This window comes from Pimephales promelas, chromosome 6 (assembly GCF_988280905.1).
Source record: "Pimephales promelas chromosome 6, fPimPro1.hap1.1, whole genome shotgun sequence".
Lineage (NCBI taxonomy): Eukaryota > Metazoa > Chordata > Actinopteri > Cypriniformes > Leuciscidae > Pimephales > Pimephales promelas.
The window spans coordinates 40,393,341-40,413,728 of record NC_142774.1 but is presented as its reverse complement, the minus strand read 5'-3'; the positions used below and the strand labels follow the sequence as shown (position 1 = coordinate 40,413,728).

At 37.0% G+C, this 20,388-nt stretch overlaps 1 protein-coding gene across 1 annotated transcript in view; it reads left to right on the top strand.

The window, feature by feature from the left end:
* Positions 1 to 30: 30 nt before the first annotated feature.
* The window catches only part of gpc6a (glypican 6a), a 421,465-nt gene continuing 401,107 nt past the window's right edge, over positions 31 to 20,388 (top strand). Inside the window, exon 1 of the mRNA XM_089132555.1 lies at positions 31 to 225. The gene's annotated coding sequence lies outside the window, so the exon portion shown is untranslated. The remainder of the gene's footprint in view (positions 226 to 20,388) is intronic.

Below are 20,388 nucleotides of genomic sequence, written 5' to 3'. Positions count from 1 at the left end.
GTACAGGTGTTGCCAGAGGGGAAAGGGCAACTAGTTTTTGACCGCCACCGCACCGAGGCTGTGGTTGAATGCTTGTTATGTGACAGTGTTGGTGAAGATGGAATATTGTTCTGTTATGGAAAAGGAAATCCTTGTGTAAATCCAATAAACATCTCTCACAACAGAGAAGAAAACAGAACTTAAAGTTTTGTTGTATCATCACTGAAGCAAGCCAAAACGACTACGGTAAGCGCGTCAAGTGACGCCGATAGTTGACGCCGTCAACTATCCTACTTTAACCCTCTGCTGTTTAGCGGTTACAACTAAATTATGAATCATACGTTTTTTGGTGCAGAAATTCCTTTGTCCTTGAAAATTTTCATCAAGAAAAAAAAGAAAAAAAAGCAGAAAACATTTCCTGAATTTAAGGTGGTTCTTAAAGATTGGGAATCAGTTGATGATACAAACTTGACAAACTTATTGAAAGGTTATGGGGATTTGGGTTTTTTTTGTATTGAGGAAAAAAATGTTATATCATGTGTGAAGTCTGTACATCTTGGGCAATTGAAACCGAGACTGGACACTAAATGGAGGACTGTGCATGCTTTCTATTTCTGATGAGGTATATCCATCTTGGAGATTACTGTACAAACCTACTATCTCTAAGAGATGTGGAGGTTATTGCATTGTATTATTGCCTCAAATTCTTATATTTCGAAGCTTAATGAGACTGTTTTACCGACAATGCAAAAAGCATTGTGAGTGTCTTAGACACTGTTCATTGTTTGAATTGTTGGGTGAAATCATTGTAAAATTGGGTTTTTCGTTACCAATAGTCTATTTATATTGGGTTGCCGATACAGGAAGTCTTGGCAACAACAGTGTACACTTGACATTCTTTTAATAGGACAAGCTAAACTAGCAATTTTTAAGACGCATCAGTGTAAAAATGCTAGGATGTAAGCATGGTGTCTCTTTTTAAGTCTTTGGTGAAGTGTGTGTATTTATATGTACAAAATAATTATATACAGCACACACAAATATATTATGTAAACACAGACTTTTATTTTGGATGCGATTAATCGCAATTAATTTTTGCACATCCCTAGTTTTTAATTGGTGATATTTTTTGTTTTGTTTATTGGGTATTTTTGTTTTGTTAGTTTTTCTTGTAAATTAAAGTGTGTTTAAAAGTAAAAAAAAAAAAAAAAAAGTCTCTCTCTCTCTCTGAGGTAAATTGTTTGAGTTTGTGGTTTGTTGTGTACTGGGAATGTGGCAGTTTTGTGAGGATGGTGGAGAAGCAATATGAGCAGATGTGGAGCTTCATTGATAATAACCAGAACAGACAGATGCATTATTGTCCCCAGAGCGAGAATCATGTCCCTCGATCACATTCTGTGTCCTGACATCAGACACAACACTCATTTAACTAACTAACCATATAATCAACTACGACTGTTCACTTCACACACAGCGCCTGACTTCAACTCTCTTACAGCAAGTTTCTCGGCAAATAAACAATGAAAAGATGAACAATGATTCTGAAGAGAAAACACAGAAGTAGCGTTGCGGTATCACTTTTTATTCTGTGTTTAGACGAGCGTTTTGGGTGGGAAATGCGTGCGCATATGGTGACGCAAAAGTGTGTGAGATTCAATGTAGTATGCACTCCAGGCGGCTAGGTGGCGATGTGATGCACGGCCACACATGGTACTACTTATTTATGGTACTACATTTTTTGTTTACACCGCAAGTGCCAAAACCTTAAAAAAAAAAAAAATAAATTGTCAAATGACCGGAAAGCAAATTCATATAACCAACAATTACTAAAATTAAAATCTAAAAAATGAATATTATGATACGAACAGTGTGGGGTAAATTGCTGAGCAATACAAGATTAGACATTAAAATACTCTTTTAATTCTGTCAAATTTATAATATAAAATTGCATACATGATAATGAAACTGACCAGTATTAAAAGAGATTTGTTCTACAGTCTATACAGTATTAACAGTAATTAAATTACATAAAAATGAATATTAATCCCTTTACTTTTTCATGGGAAATCAGGAATTAATTACTTCTAATGACCAGCACGGGTTACTAAATTAAACTAAAACAACACTGTCAAACTACATATTATAGCAGTTTATTTTCTATTAGTTTTAAGTAGCCTAAGTAGAATTTGTGTGAAATTGCTCCATGAAAATGTCTCATCTCCGATAATGAAGCATGAAGAAAATAAAACCAGATTATTTTTGTTTTGATCCTATATGCTTGATGATTATAAAAGTTCATGATCCTCGCATGCCACACTGAGGAGAAAAGCAAAACGGAGTAATATTATAATAATAAAGCCAGATCATATTGTACCATCTGCTGATGCGTCATTCAGAGGTGAGATGGTGATGTTAAACTCATTATTACAAACACAGCCAGATGTTTGAGAGTCAAACCAACAAGGACACGGCCATAGCGTCAGGTACATCGAGCTCAATTATTCTCCACCTCTTCTCTGATAAGCCTTTTAACACTGGATTGTATGTTTATGTTTTAAATTGTTCACATTTATGATAATGGATTTCCATGTTGCATTGTAATGAATGCAAAAAAATTGCAACGTTTGAGTCTCTCATTTTGTAACGTCACGTGTTTGTTTTATTCTGTTTACTAAAAGAGCAAAAGCGTTGTTCTGGTGTTCTCCACCTCCGAACACACCAAAGCTTCAATCAAGCCCTAAAGATGTTTAATGCATGTTGGATTGCACATTATTTCAGTCAATTCTCTGAGGAAAGACAATAATAGATTTAGAGAGCACTCTTTCTCAATCTAGTTTTCCTGCTTGGCTTAAAACGATGGGAAATTAGGACTCATTTACAGGGCGGTTTTGTCTGTAATAGCAATTAGTATTTTTCTGCTAGATTTCAGATCACAAGAGACCAAGAGCTTCGTTTGCCTGCTTTATTGTTCGTGCATATAGAGGAAAAACATTCTGTCAAGAACACTCTGAAGTGTTTGGCATGGTAATGGGTATAACAATGTTAATATATTTGGTCTTGGCAGAATAGATCTGCAAGCTGCTGTTATTCCTGCTGATTATTGCTGTTGCTGCTGTTGTCGTTGTTGCTGTTGCTGCTGCTGATGTTGCTATTGCTGTTGTTGCTGCTGATATTGTTGTCGTTGTTGTTGCTGCTGATGTTGTTGCTGCTGATGTTGTTGTTGCTGCTGATGTTGTTGCTGCTGATGTTGTTGCTGCTGATGTTGTTGTTGTTGCTGATGTTGTTGTCGTTGCTGTTGTTGTTGCTGATGATGTTGTCGTTGTTGCTGCTGATGTTGCTGTTGTTGTTGTTGCTGATGTTGTTGTTGTTGCTGTTGTTGTTGCTGATGATGTTGTCGTTGTTGCTGCTGATGTTGTTGTTGCTGATATTGTCGTCGTCGTTGTTGCTGTTGATGCTGCTGATGTTGTCGTTGTTGCTGCTGATATTGTCGTTGCTGCTGAGGTTGTTGTTGCTGCTGTTGTTGTTGTTGTCGTTGCTACTGAGGTTGTTGTTGCTGCTGTTGTTGTTGTTGTCGTTGCTACTGAGGTTGTTGTTGCTGCTGATATTGTCGTCGTCGTTGTTGCTGCTGATGTTGTTGCTGTTGTTGTTGTTGTTGCTGCTGATGTTGTTGCTGTTGTTGTTGCTGCTGATGTTGCTGTTGTTGTTGCTGTTGTTGTTGCTGTTGTTGTTGCTGTTGTTGCTGCTGATGTTGTTGTTGCTGATGTTGTTGTCGTTGCTGTTGTTGTTGCTGATGTTGTCGTTGTTGCTGCTGATATTGTCGTCGTCGTTGTTGCTGTTGATGATGCTGCTGATGTTGTCGTTGTTGCTGCTGATATTGTTGCTGCTGATATTGTCGTTGTTGCTGCTGATGTTGTTGCTGATATTGTCGTCGTCGTTGTTGCTGTTAATGTTGTTGTTGCTGCTGATGTTGTCGTTGTTGCTGCTGATATTGTCGTTGTTGCTGCTGATATTGTTGTCGTTGTTGTTGCTGCTGATGTTGTTGCTGCTGATGTTGTTGTTGCTGCTGATGTTGTTGCTGCTGATGTTGTTGCTGCTGATGTTGTTGTCGTTGCTGTTGTTGTTGCTGATGATGTTGTCGTTGTTGCTGCTGATGTTGCTGTTGTTGTTGTTGCTGATGTTCGTTGTTGCTGCTGATGTTGTCGTTGTTGTTGCTGATATTGTCGTCGTCGTTGTTGCTGCTGATGTTGTCGTTGTTGCTGCTGATATTGTCGTTGTTGCTGCTGATATTGTCGTTGCTGCTGTTGATGTTGTTGCTGCTGATGTTGTCGTTGTTGCTGCTGATATTGTCGTTGTTGCTGCTGATATTGTTGCTGCTGAGGTTGTTGTCGTTGTTGTTGCTGATGTTGTTGTCTTTGTTGTTGCTGATGTTGTTGCTGATGTTTTTGTTGATGATATTGTCGTTGTTGCTGCTGATATTGTCGTTGTTGTTGCTGATATTGTCGTCGTCGTTGTTGCTGTTGTTGTCGTTGTTGCTGCTGATGTTGTTGCTGCTGAGGTTGTTGTCGTTGTTGTTGCTGATGTTGTTGTTGTTGCTGCTGATGTTGTCGTTGTTGCTGCTGATGTTGTTGCTGCTGAGGTTGTTGTCGTTGTTGTTGTTGTTGCTGCTGATGTTGTCGTTGTTGCTGCTGATGTTGTTGCTGCTGAGGTTGTTGTCGTTGTTGTTGCTGATGTTGTTGCTGATGTTGTTTTTGTTGCTGCTGATATTGTCGTTGTTGCTGCTGATGTTGTCGTTGTTGTTGCTGATATTGTCGTCGTCGTTGTTGCTGCTGATGTTGTCGTTGTTGCTGCTGATGTTGTTGCTGCTGAGGTTGTTGTCGTTGTTGTTGCTGATGTTGTTGCTGATGTTGTTTTTGTTGCTGCTGATATTGTCGTTGTTGCTGCTGATATTGTCGTCGTCGTTGTTGATGTTGTTGTTGTTGCTGCTGATGTTGTCGTTGTTGCTGCTGATATTGTCGTCGTCGTTGTTGATGTTGTTGTTGTTGCTGCTGATGTTGTCGTTGTTGCTGCTGATATTGTCGTTGTTGCTGCTGAGGTTGTTGCTGCTGAGGTTGTTGTCGTTGTTGTTGCTGATGTTGTTTTTGTTGCTGCTGATGTTGTCGTTGTTGCTGCTGATATTGTCGTTGTTGCTGCTGATATTGTTGCTGCTGAGGTTGTTGTCGTTGTTGTTGCTGATGTTGTTGTCTTTGTTGTTGCTGATGTTGTTGCTGATGTTTTTGTTGATGATATTGTCGTTGTTGCTGCTGATATTGTCGTTGTTGTTGCTGATATTGTCGTCGTCGTTGTTACTGTTGTTGTCGTTGTTGCTGCTGATGTTGTTGCTGCTGAGGTTGTTGTCGTTGTTGTTGCTGATGTTGTTGTTGTTGCTGCTGATGTTGTCGTTGTTGCTGCTGATGTTGTTGCTGCTGAGGTTGTTGTCGTTGTTGTTGTTGTTGCTGCTGATGTTGTCGTTGTTGCTGCTGATGTTGTTGCTGCTGAGGTTGTTGTCGTTGTTGTTGCTGATGTTGTTGCTGATGTTGTTTTTGTTGCTGCTGATATTGTCGTTGTTGCTGCTGATGTTGTCGTTGTTGTTGCTGATATTGTCGTCGTCGTTGTTGCTGCTGATGTTGTCGTTGTTGCTGCTGATGTTGTTGCTGCTGAGGTTGTTGTCGTTGTTGTTGCTGATGTTGTTGCTGATGTTGTTTTTGTTGCTGCTGATATTGTCGTTGTTGCTGCTGATATTGTCGTCGTCGTTGTTGATGTTGTTGTTGTTGCTGCTGATGTTGTCGTTGTTGCTGCTGATATTGTCGTCGTCGTTGTTGATGTTGTTGTTGTTGCTGCTGATATTGTCGTTGTTGCTGCTGAGGTTGTTGCTGCTGAGGTTGTTGTCGTTGTTGTTGCTGATGTTGTTTTTGTTGCTGCTGATGTTGTCGTTGTTGCTGCTGATGTTGTTGCTGCTGATGTTGTCGTTGTTGCTGCTGCTGATGTTGTTTTTGTTGCTGCTGATATTGTCGTTGTTTCTGCTGATATTGTCGTTGTTGCTGCTGATATTGTCGTTGTTGCTGATGATGTTGTCGTTGTTGCTGCTGATGTTGTTGCTGCTGATGTTGTTTTTGTTGCTGCTGATATTGTCGTTGTTGCTGCTGATGTTGTCGTTGTTGTTGCTGATGTTTTTGTTGCTGCTGATGTTGTTGCTGCTGATATTGTCGTTGTTGCTGCTGATATTGTCGTTGTTGCTGCTGATGTTGTTGCTGCTGATGTTGTCGTTGTTGCTGCTGCTGATGTTGTTTTTGTTGCTGCTGATATTGTCGTTGTTTCTGCTGATATTGTCGTTGTTGCTGCTGATATTGTCGTTGTTGCTGATGATGTTGTCGTTGTTGCTGCTGATGTTGTTGCTGCTGATGTTGTTTTTGTTGCTGCTGATATTGTCGTTGTTGCTGCTGATGTTGTCGTTGTTGTTGCTGATGTTTTTGTTGCTGCTGATGTTGTTGCTGCTGATATTGTCGTTGTTGCTGCTGATATTGTCGTTGTTGCTGATGATGTTGTTGTTGTTGCTGCTGATATTGTCGTTGTTGCTGCTGATGTTGTTGCTGCTGATGTTGTTTTTGTTGCTGCTGATATTGTCGTTGCTGCTGATGTTGTTTTTGTTGCTGCTGATGTTGTTGCTGCTGCTGATGTCGTTGTTGCTGCTGCTTCTCTTATTGCTGCTGTTATTGCTGTTGCTGTTGTTGCAGTTGATATTGCGGCTGTTGCTGCTGTTATTGCTGGTTATTGTTGCTGCTTTTCTAATTGCTGCTGTTATTGCGGGTTACTATTGCTGCTGTTATTCTGTTAATTTTGCTGCTGATGATATTGCTGAGTTGGACACAGTCTGCGCCATCTAGAGTTTAATGACAGAACTTCGTATATAGGGCATATGAACACACAAACTTCTGATTTGGAGGCAAATGTTACTGATTGACTCTGTAAAAGAGATTGATCTCTTATGAGAAGTGGCAGGATGCAGAATTTACTGCGATTGGGAATGTGTTTAAGTGTGAGTCTGCCTGGATGCCTTGGTTAATGAGCTTTCTGTAGACTAGTGGTTGTATAAGCTGACAGGACATCAGAACGCTCTGTGACGTTTCCATAGAGACTAGAGTAATGAATGGTGGGGTGTAAATCAATACGCAGTTATGAGGGCAAGCTAATTGATTTTATTAATGAAGTGCGCCACACTCCAGAAGACAAACAGATTGAAAATTATCATCTGCACTTGAGTCGTACAGAGCAGAGAGGATCTGATCTGAGATTTGATGAGGTCTGCGGTCACATCAATACTCTGTCATATGCAAATATTGTGTTTAAGTCCAATCTGGATGTACAGCAAACGCCTTTTAACCTTTATTTAAGAAGGAAAAATCTTGATTATTACATACAATGATGGCCAGGCAAGATATTGTCTTCTTGAAGTATCATCACTGGCCTCAAGCGTAGTCCAACTTATTTATTAAAGGCACACTTTTTTCAGTTTTCAGCACAACCAAAACAATGATCTTCTGTAAAATGCATGCGGTTTTGTTTTTTAACCACTAGAGGGACAAAAGTTACATATTGTACCTTATTTTAATGATAGTTTACTGTACATTTTAGTAATGTGCTTTTTGTGTGGTTTTTATTTTATATTTCGGCTTAAATGCATTATTTCACTTTTAGTTTAAATAATTGTAGTACTTTTTTGCATTTGTTTCAATCTAATGTGTATATTGTATATTTTAATTTTATTTACCAAAAGTGTTTTTTTTTTATATACATTTGAACAACTGCATTAAAAACTGCAGTTGCACAAAATTATCTTTTGAGAAGTGGTATAATAAATAAATAAATAAATGAAATAAATAAATAAATAAAATACAAAAATAAAATAAAAAAATAAAATAAATAAATAAATACAAAAAATTTTATTTAAAAAAATTAATAAGTAAAATTAAATAAATAAATTATATTAAATAAATTAAATAAATGCATGCTTAATTTTGGTAAAATACTCTAAAATGGATCTTGATTAAAGGAATATGAAACGTAATATGCAATGAAAAATGCACATGTGCATTTTCTATTTATGATAACATGCATAATTGGCATGTTTTAAAAAAAAATAAAGTTAAAATTGACGTAAATATACATGAAAGGTTGAATCAAGTGCATTGCATCCAGTATTTCACAGTGTTGTATACCTACTGCACATTCAGTAGGCTATTCATATCCGAGTATTCGAGAAAATACACACACTACTACGCACAGAATATGTGCGATAAACTATTCATGATTAAAAACAGCAAAAAGAAATTAATTGCACTCTAAATCGAAGCAGCAAGACGTTTTCAGTTGCATAATTGTGCATCGTGCCGCAGTGTGTGTGAGCGGTGGAAAACACACATCACTGGCAGTGTAAATGCAATTTGTTTTCTTATGCTTTGAGTTGTTGCTCCGCCTTGTTGTGAATTTCTATGAATATCTAAACAGCACTAACACAAACACTGCATATATTAACTGGATGCCCGTTCAAGCACTAGATGGAGCTAGAAATCCTTGTTAAATAAGTCGGTGTCAGAAAATGACGGAGAACAAAAGGTGGAGCGCCTCTCTCGAAATCTGACCAAATGATTAATTAAAGCCTAAGCCTTCCCTCGGGACTGCACAAACACACACGGCGACGCAATCAGCCTCCGCTATTGTGACGAGGATCCGGGGCTTCTGGAACTGTGCTGATTGCATCATTACCAACAACAGAGACATTTGTACAGTTGCACAAATTGAATTTAGATTGGGCACGAGGGTCGGACGGCAGCAGGGTTGTAGTGAACGGGGTCGGACGGCAGGAGAGGTCGTGATTGATACAGTAAAAGCTGCGGTGATCAATTCCCGTTGAGCAAAGGGTGCTTGATATGAAGGGTCGGCTCTTGATCATTGTGTGCTTTTTTTTTTTATCTAAGGCCACTTTTCAATTCAGCGGAGCTGCTAACACAAGCACTAAAGGACCACATGATGGATTCAAGTCTGTTATAAAACAGATAGGATAGTTAAACTGATCTACTCTCTGATTGGATGAGCCGCAATCAAAGCGGCTGGAAAACAGCTGACACAAACCTGCAGTTCAGCTCTTCAGCGCATCATGTGTGTGTCGGAGAGAGCTGTGTGTGTGTCGAGGAGAGCTGTGTGTGTGTGTGTGTGTGTGTGTCGGGGAGGGCTGCACTGTACACACTGATCAGATGCATCCATTTCACTTGCTGGACGATAAATCATCAAATATTGTTCACCCAAAAAACAAATACTGGTCATATATGCACAAATATATACGTATTTGTTAAATAAATAATATCGTTTTATCATTTCATATCATTTCATAATTGTAATTATAGTCACTGTCTCTGTGTGTGTCTCTACTGTGTGTGTTTGTGTGTGTGTCTGTGTGTTTCTCTGTGTCTCTGTGTGTCTCTCTGTGTGTGTGTGTGTGTGTGTGTGTGTGTCTCCTTGTGTGTCTGTATGTGTCTGAGTGTTTCTCTGTGTGTGTCTGTGTGTGTCTCTTTGTGTGTCTGTGTGTGTCTGTGTGCGTCTTTTTGTGTGTCTGTGTGTGTCTGTGTGTGTCTCTTTGTGTCGCTGTGTGTGTCTGTGTGCATCTCTTTGTGTGTCTGTGTGTGTGTCTCTTTGTGTGTTTGTGTGTTTCTTTGTGTCGCTGTGTGTGTCTCTGTGTTTCTCTGTGTGTGTGTGTGTCTCTGTGTTTCTCTGTGTGTGTCTGTGTGTGTCTCTTTGTGTGTCTGTGTGTGTCTGTGTGCGTCTTTTTGTGTGTCTGTGTGTGTCTGTGTGTGTCTCTTTGTGTCGCTGTGTGTGTCTGTGTGCATCTCTTTGTGTGTCTGTGTGTGTGTCTCTGTGTGTGTCTGAGTGTTTCTTTGTGTCGCTGTGTGTGTCTCTGTGTTTCTCTGTGTGTGTGTGTGTGTCTCTGTGTGTGTCAGACAGGCCATCATGTGACCCACAATCCCCTGCGCTGACCGAGACGACACACCAGGTCTGGATCTGATGTAAACAGAGTTACGCTGCGTCAGCCTTTAAGCGTGATTGTGTGCATGTAATGAGCTCTTCCATTATGTGTGTGTGTGTGTGTGTGTTTCATTCGTGAATCCCATGGGCAGATTGCTTGAATTAATGTCAGCTTTTACGCCCTCTATTTTTACGTTTGCTAATGAGACATGAGACTGGAGAAATGTAATTAGAATATCCAAATCAATTAGACCAGGTTGTTTCTAGTGCATCAAAGCCCAATACAGATTTTCATAATTTTATAACTCGTGTTGTACATAAACGCCAGCCCTCCTCCTGTGATATTTCTAATTCACATTTCCATTAATGAGTGTGCCGCTTAAAATGTTACGACCACCTCTTTTATATTTTACAGCAGCTGTATAATCCTCCAGTGTGTTACAGTAAAGTTCACTATAGTCTCCGTAGAAAATAGATTTTTAATAATAACTCATAGGCCTTTCAAGAAAACCATACTGTGAGCTACAAGGCTGTTGATTGATAGTATTTGCTTCTGTTGAAGCTGTCAGCACACTTAGTTATAAAACAATAGTGTCTAATAGTGCAATTCGTGGTGAAAACTACATTACCCATGATGCTGTTCAGAACATTACACCAATCAGAGAAGGAAAACAAGCAAAACATGTCAAAAGATATAGCTAGCTCCGCCCACTGCAAAGAAGCACCACAAATGACATCATTGAGTCGTCCATCTGATACGCTCTAAAAAACGTGAATATTTGAATATGTTTTAAATAATATTGTTGGTTGTAACTCATGTTTGGGTCAACACAACTATTAAAAAATTAATTTAAGATTTTTAAACCAATGATTGGGTTTGTCCATATTTGACCCAAACATGTTGTTTTTGCTCTGGATAATTGTTCTGGGAATCACAGGATTGAACAGCCTCCTGATGTTACGCTTCGGTGTGTGTTTGACAGCTAACATGACTAGTTTCGCTTCACTGGAAAATTAAATTAAACATTTATCTATTTATTTATCTCTGGCAGATTCGCCTTTCAGTTCATGGTGACAAGTGTTATTTTAGCTACATTATAGTTCTTTAAAACATTTTTTTTTACACAAATTATTAAATTGTAAAGTGATATTGCCCTTTTGTCATTCTAGATCATATTGACTGTATGTATATAATTTAAATATTTTTGTAGAATTATTCCTTATGCTCATATTATTTTACCATTTTTCGTACTATTTACAGATGAAACCCAAAAAATCAGAATATCATGCAAAAGTTAATTTCATTACATGCAAAGTGAGATATTTCAAGATTTATTGTTATAATTATTTTGGCATATAATGGTGGCATAACCACCAAATTTGAGATTTTTGAGCAGATTAGTCCAGTTCACAATCTAAAAAATGTTGTTTTAACCTGATTTTTGGCTCAAATATGGACGAACCCAGCTGTAACATTTTTTTAATTACATTTTTAAACCAACGTTTGGGTTTGTCCATATTTGACCCAAAATTGGGTTAAAACAATCCAGCATTTTTTTTTACAGCACAATCAGTTTTTGTTGCACATCGAGGGATTTATTCAGTAAATGTGTTTCCATTGAAGTTTACGCTCATGTCTTCTTATCAGTGAAAACACATGTATGTAAAGCTTTTATGCACATTTCATTGCACTGGCATTTCCATTCAGCAGTTTTTTTTTATTTCATAATATCCCAAAATGAGCATAAAAATAGGTGGATGGAAACATACCGAATGTCACTTAATTTTATTTCACCATCCAAATCTTTGCAAATATAATGTGAATATTAAACATTTGATCCTAATTATGTCTCTCCACTTATGATAAAGCAAAAAGCCTGAAGGGGAAGGAGTCTAAACACAGCTGAACATGTTATGAATCATGTGACAAGCACTTACATCGACCTTCATATGGATTATGTAATTCAATAAAGATGTTTGGCCAACAGCACAACATCAGAAATCCCCTGACGAAAAGTGAAGGGTGTGGAGGTGACAGACGACAGGTGGACCTGAAAACACTACAGGGACACGCTGTCGGAAAATAATAAACCATAATCTATATTATATACATGTAAAATGGGTTAACAAGTTGCCAAATCAAACTCAAATGTCTTTTTCTTTATTTTTAGTTGCCATGCTAACGATCCGCCTTGACACAAGCTGGTTCACATAATCTAAACATTACATTTCATGCTTTTTATGTAGATATAAAGATATGCTTTGTTCAAAATCGATAGTGATGTTTGTTAAAGGGTGTACATTTATTACACTAAAGGAACCGCAACTTATTATCGAACAAGATTCAACTCAATTTTCAATTGCAGTGTTTTTTCAGAGTTTTAGATGTGTAGTTTTATTATATTTCATAAAAATACATTTCTAATAACTTTGAAGCTATTTATATTTAAAAAAATCATTATGACAATAATCTTTTATATAAAATTGTAATATTATAATGTTACAGTATATATATTATTCTACACTCACCTAAAGTATTATTAGGAACACCTGTTCAGTTTCTCATTAATGCAATTATCTAATCAACCAATCACATTGCAGTTGCTTCAATGCATTTAGGGGTCAAGACAATCTCCTGAACTCCAAACTGAATGTCAGAATGGGAAAGAAAGGGGATTTAAGCAATGGTTGTTGGTGTCTGAGTATTTCACAATCTGCTCAGTTACTGGGATTTTCACGCACAACCATTTCTAGGGTTTACAAAGAATGGAGTGAAAAGGGAAAAACATCCAGTATGGGTCAGTCCTGTGGGCCAAAATGCCTTGTTGATGCTCGAGGTCAGAGGAGAATGGGCCGACTGATTCAAGCTGATAGAAGAGCAACTTTGACTGAAATAACCACTCGTTACAACCGAGGTATGCAGCAAAGCATTTGTGAAGAAGACACAACACACACAACCTTGAGGCGGATGGGCTACAACAGCAGAAGACCCCACCGGGTACCACTCATCTCCACTACAAATAGGAAAAAGAGGCGAAAATTTGCAAGAGCTCACCAAAATTGGACAGTTGAAGACTGGAAAAATGTTGCCTGGTCTGATGAGTCTCGAGACATTCAGATGGTAGAGTCAGAATTTGGCGTAAACAGAATGAGAACATGGATCAATCATGCCTTGTTCCCACTGTGAAGGCTGGTGGTGGTGTAATGGTGTGGGGGATGTTTTCTTGGCACACTTTAGGCCCCTTAGTGCCAATTGGGCATCGTTTAAATGCCTGAGCATTGTTTCTGACCATGTCCATCCCTTTATGGCCACCATGACCCCATCCTCTGATGGCTACTTCCAGCAGGATAATGCACCAAATTGGTTTCTTGAACATGACAATGAGTTGACTGTACCAAAATGGCCGCCACAGTCACCAGATCTCAACCCAATAGAGCATCTTTGGGATGTGGTGGAACAGGAGCTTCATGCCCTGGATGTGCATCCCACAAATCTCCATCAACTGCAAGATGCTATCCTATCAATATGGACCAACATTTTTAAAGAATGCTTTCAGCACCTTGTTGAATCAATGCCACGATCACAGTTTTAGTATGATGTTCCTAATAATCCTTTAGGTGAGTGTTTAGTCTATTAAAAAGAAGTGATAATTGAGAATGACAGAAAAACACATACATGGACAGATTGAATTGAAGTCGATGGCGATGCTATAGGGCAGTTTGGGTCTGTTGTCTTCACACGTCTTGATTCATTGATCACTGCAGATCTTCTTCAGCCTGAAGCTCTTTACTGACCGATAAACCAGACACTTTAGCATTCATGCTCCATTGTACAAATGATTCATACGACCAATGACACTACAAATTTAAATCAGTTGGTGTTGATTTTTAGTAAGACATTTGCTGCTAAAATGCTAGTCTGACACTCTAGAGGTCAAAGGTCAGATGTCAACACTCCAGAGCCAAACAGGAAGTGACTTGACAAGATATTTTGTAAATAAAAGCACACCTAAAGCCTTTAAGTTCACAAAAAAATTGCATGCTAAAACAATAACCAATAGTTTATAAAGTTGCATGCATATTAATGTTTTCCACTGTTATAGCGCAACCTTCAGTTCTAATGAGATTATTGCAGACATTAAAAAGTCCTTAGACCCGCCAACTTGATTTTCTGATGACTAAAGGATGTGAGTTTGTGACTGACTGAATTAATTAATAAATGCACACAGGGGGTAATTATAAATAATTTAATTTTGCATGCATCATCTCTTATTTTTAGTGCCTTGTAATAACCTTCTGCTGTAACCGAACAAGATGATTATGCACACAGGAAATATAGGACACAATATAAATATATATAATGATATACTTTTGTACTTAAAGGGTGCATAATGGTACCTTAAGGGTACATATTAGCACCTAAAATGTACATATTAGTACCTAAAATGTACATACATATTAGCACCTGAAATGTACATATTAACGCTTGAAATTTACATATTAGCAACTAAAATGTACATATTAGCACCTGAAATGTACATATTAGTTCCTAAAATGTACATATTAACACTTAAAATGTACATATTAGCACCTAAAATGGACATATTAGCACCTGAAATGTAATATTAGCACCTAAAATGTACACATTAACACCTAAAATGTACATATTAACACTTGAAATTTACATATTAGTACCTAAAATGTACATATTAACACCTGAAATGTAATATTAGCACATAAAATGTACATATTAGCACCTAAAATGTACATATTAACACCTGAAATGTAATATTAGTACCTAAAATGTACATATTAACACTTAAAATGTACATATAGTCACCTAAAATGTACATATTAACACTTAAAATGTACATATGATCACCTAAAATGTACATATTAACACTTAAAATGTACATATAATCACCTAAAATGTACATATTAGCACCTGAAATGTACATATTAGCACCTGAAATGTAATATTAGTACCTAAAATGTACATATAATCACCTAAAATGTACATACTAACACTTAAAATGTACATATAATCACCTAAAATTTACATATTAACACTTAAAATGTACATATCACCAAAAAAATGTACATCTTAACACTTAAAATGTACATATTAGCACCTAAAATGTACATATTAGCACCTGAAATGTAATATTAGTACCTAAAATGTACATATTAACACTTAAAATGTACATATTAACACTTAAAATGTACATGTTAGCACCTAAAATGTACATATTAGCACCTAAAATGCACATATTGTACATATTATTACCTAAAATGGACAAAAGTGTACCTTTGACAGCTTTCGTATACCTTTTTTCTGAGAGTGTATGTATGCGATGCTGTTATCCTGTGAGTGTGTGTTTGTGCTGATGTAATATGGGCTTTGGCCGTTTGCTGACATATCTACAGCATTACTGTTGGTCTCATCACAAAGCAGCCTTGCTCGGTGAAACATTACCTCTATTTGTGCCGAGACACCTAAAGAAGACTTTGGCGAAGTTGGAGTCATCCTTCCATTCAGACAGTTTTGCTTCCTGCAGTATTTGTGCTGGATGACAACCTAGATAACATATATTAGCAGGGAGAAGAGCTCAGAGCTGTTTCTGTGGAAGGTTATCATCAAACACCATTTGTTGAGATACGCCACTGTACTGATAACAGCGAGTGAGCAATCGCTTCTAGAAGTTTCACAAAAAAGGTCTCAGGACGCCAACATTTTCCCAAATCCTCAAAGAAGAGTGTTGCTGAGAGATTACAACGGAAGATTTGGGATCAAATGTCCACAGTTTGAAAACATTTTCTAGAAATAAAGCCATTTAATTTAAAATAAAAATATACATGCAATTGAATATGTAATTTAATTCTATTGCATTTATTAAAGTGCTGTGATATAGCCAGTTTGTGAGTGTAAAAGGTCTGCAAAATTTTAAAGATCAGTATCTAACTATCAACAGTAATTCCAGTCAACAAATGTAACAAATTTGCATAATTCCCTTGTATGGTATTGATTGGCTGTCTGCAAACAACATCCTCTTTGCCCCGCCCTCAAACACTGAAGCTGGTTCACTCTCAGAAAAAAGGTACAAAAGCTGTCACTGGGACTGTACCTTTTTAAAAAGTAAACTTTTGTCCGTTTCAAGTGCTAATATGTACATTTTTAGTGTTAATAAGTACATTTTAAGTGTTAATATGTATGTTTTAGTTGTCAATATGTACATTTTAGGTGTTAATGTCCATTTCATGAGCTAATATGTAAATTTCAGGAGCTAATATGTACATTTTAGGTGGTAATATATTTTAGGTACTAATATGTGCATTTTAAGTGTTAATAAGTACATTTTAAGTGTTAATATGTCCATTTAGGTCCTAATATGTATATTTTAGGTGGTAATATGTACATTTCAGGAGCTAATATGTCAATTTTAGGTGGTAATATGTACATTTTAAGTGTTAATATGTACATTTTATATGTGCTAATATGTACATTTTAGGTGTTAATATGTCGATTTCATGTGCTAATATGTCCATTTTACGTGGTAATATGTCCATTTTAGGTGCTAATATGTCCATTTCATGTGCTAATATGTCCATTTTAGGTGTTAATATGTAAATTTTAGGTGGTAATATGTATATTTTAGGTACTAATATGTTCATTTTAGGTGCTAATATGTACATTTTAAGTGTTAATATGTACATTTTAGGTGTTAATATGCAAATTTTAGGTACTGATATGCACATTTTAGGTGCTAATATGTCCATTTCACGAGCTAATATGTCCATTTTAGGTGGTAATAAGTCCAATTTAGGTGCTAATATGTACATTTTAGGTGCTAATATGTACCACTAAGGTACCAATATGCAGCCTTTGGGTACAAAAGTGTACCTTTTTGAAAAGGTTCAGCCCCAGTGACAGCTTTTGGACCTGTTTTTTGAGAGTGTTTGTACATGTTGAGAAAACACTGTTTTCTTCTCTGCAAAAGCATATTCTCTTTGTAAACACTCCCAAATGATGAGGATGTGAAGAGTCAGAGGTTATAATACCACAGCGATACAACAACAATATGTTACATGTACTTTCCATAGCAATTACATGCAATAACCCTCAACAAAACCCCTACAGTAGGTACATGTAATATTACTCAGTGCTTAATTGCACTAACAATGACACTTTAAAATAAAGTGTAACCGAACCCTTTGTTGTGTTAATTTTACTGACGATTGACATCCAATTTATTTTGGGCATGTGTCAGTACTGTAAGTGCATTTTAAAATACAAAAATGCTCTTTTTTCTGGAGCTGAGCGTTGGCACTTATTTTCTTTGTTCTGACCACAGTTCATGATTCATTTAACGCTCTCAGTTTGGCTATTTCATCTTTAGCCCGTAGCGGTAATACTCAGTGATGTGATGTCTACACTGAGAGACTTTATAATTTATGCTTCATTGTGCAAATGTTTCATCCAGACAATGAGGGCATATATCAATTGGTATTCATCTTAGGTCTAAGCTGCACAAATGTTGGTCTGATGCTAATATCATCGCTCCGAGATAAATAGGCACTCGAGCGGGCGAGTCACATTCCCCTTCACCGCTCGCTCGCCACCCAAAATATTCAGCTTTCCTGAACAGACATTAAAATCACATCTTATCATTGAGAGAGAGGCCAGAGATCAAAGCGCATGGAAATCATATTGAGACTGAACATTAAGAGCCCAAATAAACCAGGGCCGATGTGAAGGTACGATATGCAATTATTTTCCGCCTCAAAAAGTAATTTTACATCAAATCACCTGATAAAATATGTTTAAAGGAAAAGTTCACCCCAGAATGAAAGCTTCAAAAAGGATGCAAATGAATCATAACAATAGTCTCGAGCGCTATGACTCTTCTGAAGTCATATAGTCAACTATTGAACTAGAGAACCGAATCAGTCGGATTTGTGAACGAATCTTATAGACTGAATCACTGAGTCAGTGAGTTGAACTGCAGAACCTGATCAGTCTGATTCGTTCACAAATCCGACTGATTCGGTTCTCAAGTTCACCCCAGAATGAAATCTTCAAAAAGGATGCAAATGAATCAATCACAGTAGTCTCGAGCGCTATAACTCTTTTGAATATAGTCAACTATTGAACTAGAGAACCGAATCAGTCGGATTTGTGAATGAATCTTTTAGACTGAATCAAGTTGAAGTTGAACTGCAGAATCTGATCAGTCTGATTCGTTCAAAAGAATCATGTGTTCATGAATCAGTGTTCACAACTTCCCATCGTGTAGTTTATACGCAAAAATGAGTTTTCACATGCATATGAGACTCATTTTTTCGCGTGTATTTGATTCGCAGTTCATTTGCGTGTAATACACACGCACCCCACACCACTAATTCTACCCAAACGTATAATACACACACACCCCACCCCACACCTAAACCTACCCTGACCAACCAATGCGTATCATATGCACGTTAAAACTCACTTTAGTGTATAAATTACACAACAATACACATGCGTGCTATAAAGACGCATTTAGCGTGATCGGGTTAACTCTCATGCATCAATATTATAAATAATGACAAATCCAATGTACAGTATATGCTTTTATGACATTTTAATAATACTTCTATTTACTTTTATTATAATTAATAGAGCAGCAATGGGGGATATTAAAATTGCTAAATTATTACTAACATTATATGCATATTATTTTGGCATCAAATCTACTGGCAATCATAATTAAAGCTAATTTTTGATTATAATTTGTTGCAAATAAACATTCCTCCACATTTTCCGCTGTAGAGTGTGCACTGAACTCTGTTCTGGAAGGTTCAGCTCGTTTAAAGACGCCTGACAATAGGTCAAACTATGAAGATGGAGCTTCTTTAAGATTTTATATGACAACTGATGGATGATTTCAGACAGATTCCTGCTCTCAGGATTGAGTCATCATCTTGCCAAGGTCAGGAACCATACAGCCAACACCTCAGGTTGACATATTATGAATAACAAAGCTTTATACTGTATATAGCGTAGAATGCTGTTTTTAATGAAGATATTGGGGCAAAAAAAATGCCCCTTTATGAATTTTTACCTCATATTTTTGTCGTATGACGTAGTTACGAGTTACAGTAGTAACGAGTATCACACGAGTGCTGTTATTGTCCTGAATAGCAGGAGTGCAGATGTTATATTGATTTTATACAACAGTTAAAAAAATATTGTGTGACATTTAGGCACAATATTGTCTGTATTTGCTCAATTTTGCCATCAAAAATATTATGTGAAGAAAATTGTGTTTTGAACGAATCGGATGAATCAATTATTCAGTGACTCATTCAATAAGAGAGATATTTACTTCTACTGTACATTCCTGAAGGAATCAGACGATTGAATGAATTGAATTAACGAATGATTCAATGACTTACTCATTTAGGCAGTTTTAGTTTCTTATTTAGAGCATTATTTAAATAAAGGAGTAGTTCACTTTAAAAAAAAAAAAACTTTTGCTGATAATTTACTCACCCCCATGTCATCCAAGATGTCCACGTCTTTCTTTCTTCAGTTGAAAAGAAATTAAGGTTTTTGATGAAAACATTCCAGGATTTTTCTCCATATAATGGACTTCAATGGGAACCAAACGGTTCAAGGTCCAAAAGACAGTTTCAGTGCAAACTGTTCAAAGGGCTTTAAACGATTCCAGACGATGAATAAGGGTCTTATCAAGCGAAACGATCGCTCATTTAATAAATAAATAACAAAGTTTAAGTTTCAAAAGCACAAATGCTCGCCTTGCTCTGTTCTGTGATGCACATTCGTGACTCTCCTGTTCAAACTCGTTCATTAAAATTAACGAATCTTTCCCAAATCAACTCGTTCATTTCGTTCGTTGAATGAATCAAATGACACAAAAAAAGATTCGTTCATTTTGATGAACGAGTTCGAACAGGAGATTCACAAACGCGCATCACAGAACAGAGCAAGGCGAGCATTTGAGCTTATAAAACTTAAACTTTGTTATTTATTTATAAAATGAGCGATCGTTTCGCTTGATAAGACCCTTATTCATCGTCTGGAATCGTTTAAAGCCCTTTGAACAGTTTGCAGTTTGCACTGAAACTCTCATTTGGACCTTGAACCGTTTGGTTCCCATTGAAGTCCATTATATGGAGAAAAATCCTGGAATGTTTTCATCAAAAACCTTAATTTCTTTTCGACTGAAGAAAGAAAGATATTGACATCTTGGATGACATGGGGGCGAGTAAATTATCTTTTTCTAGTTATCTTTATCTTTATCTAGTTATTATTATTTTGTTTATCATCCAAACATTTTTATCAAAAATGTG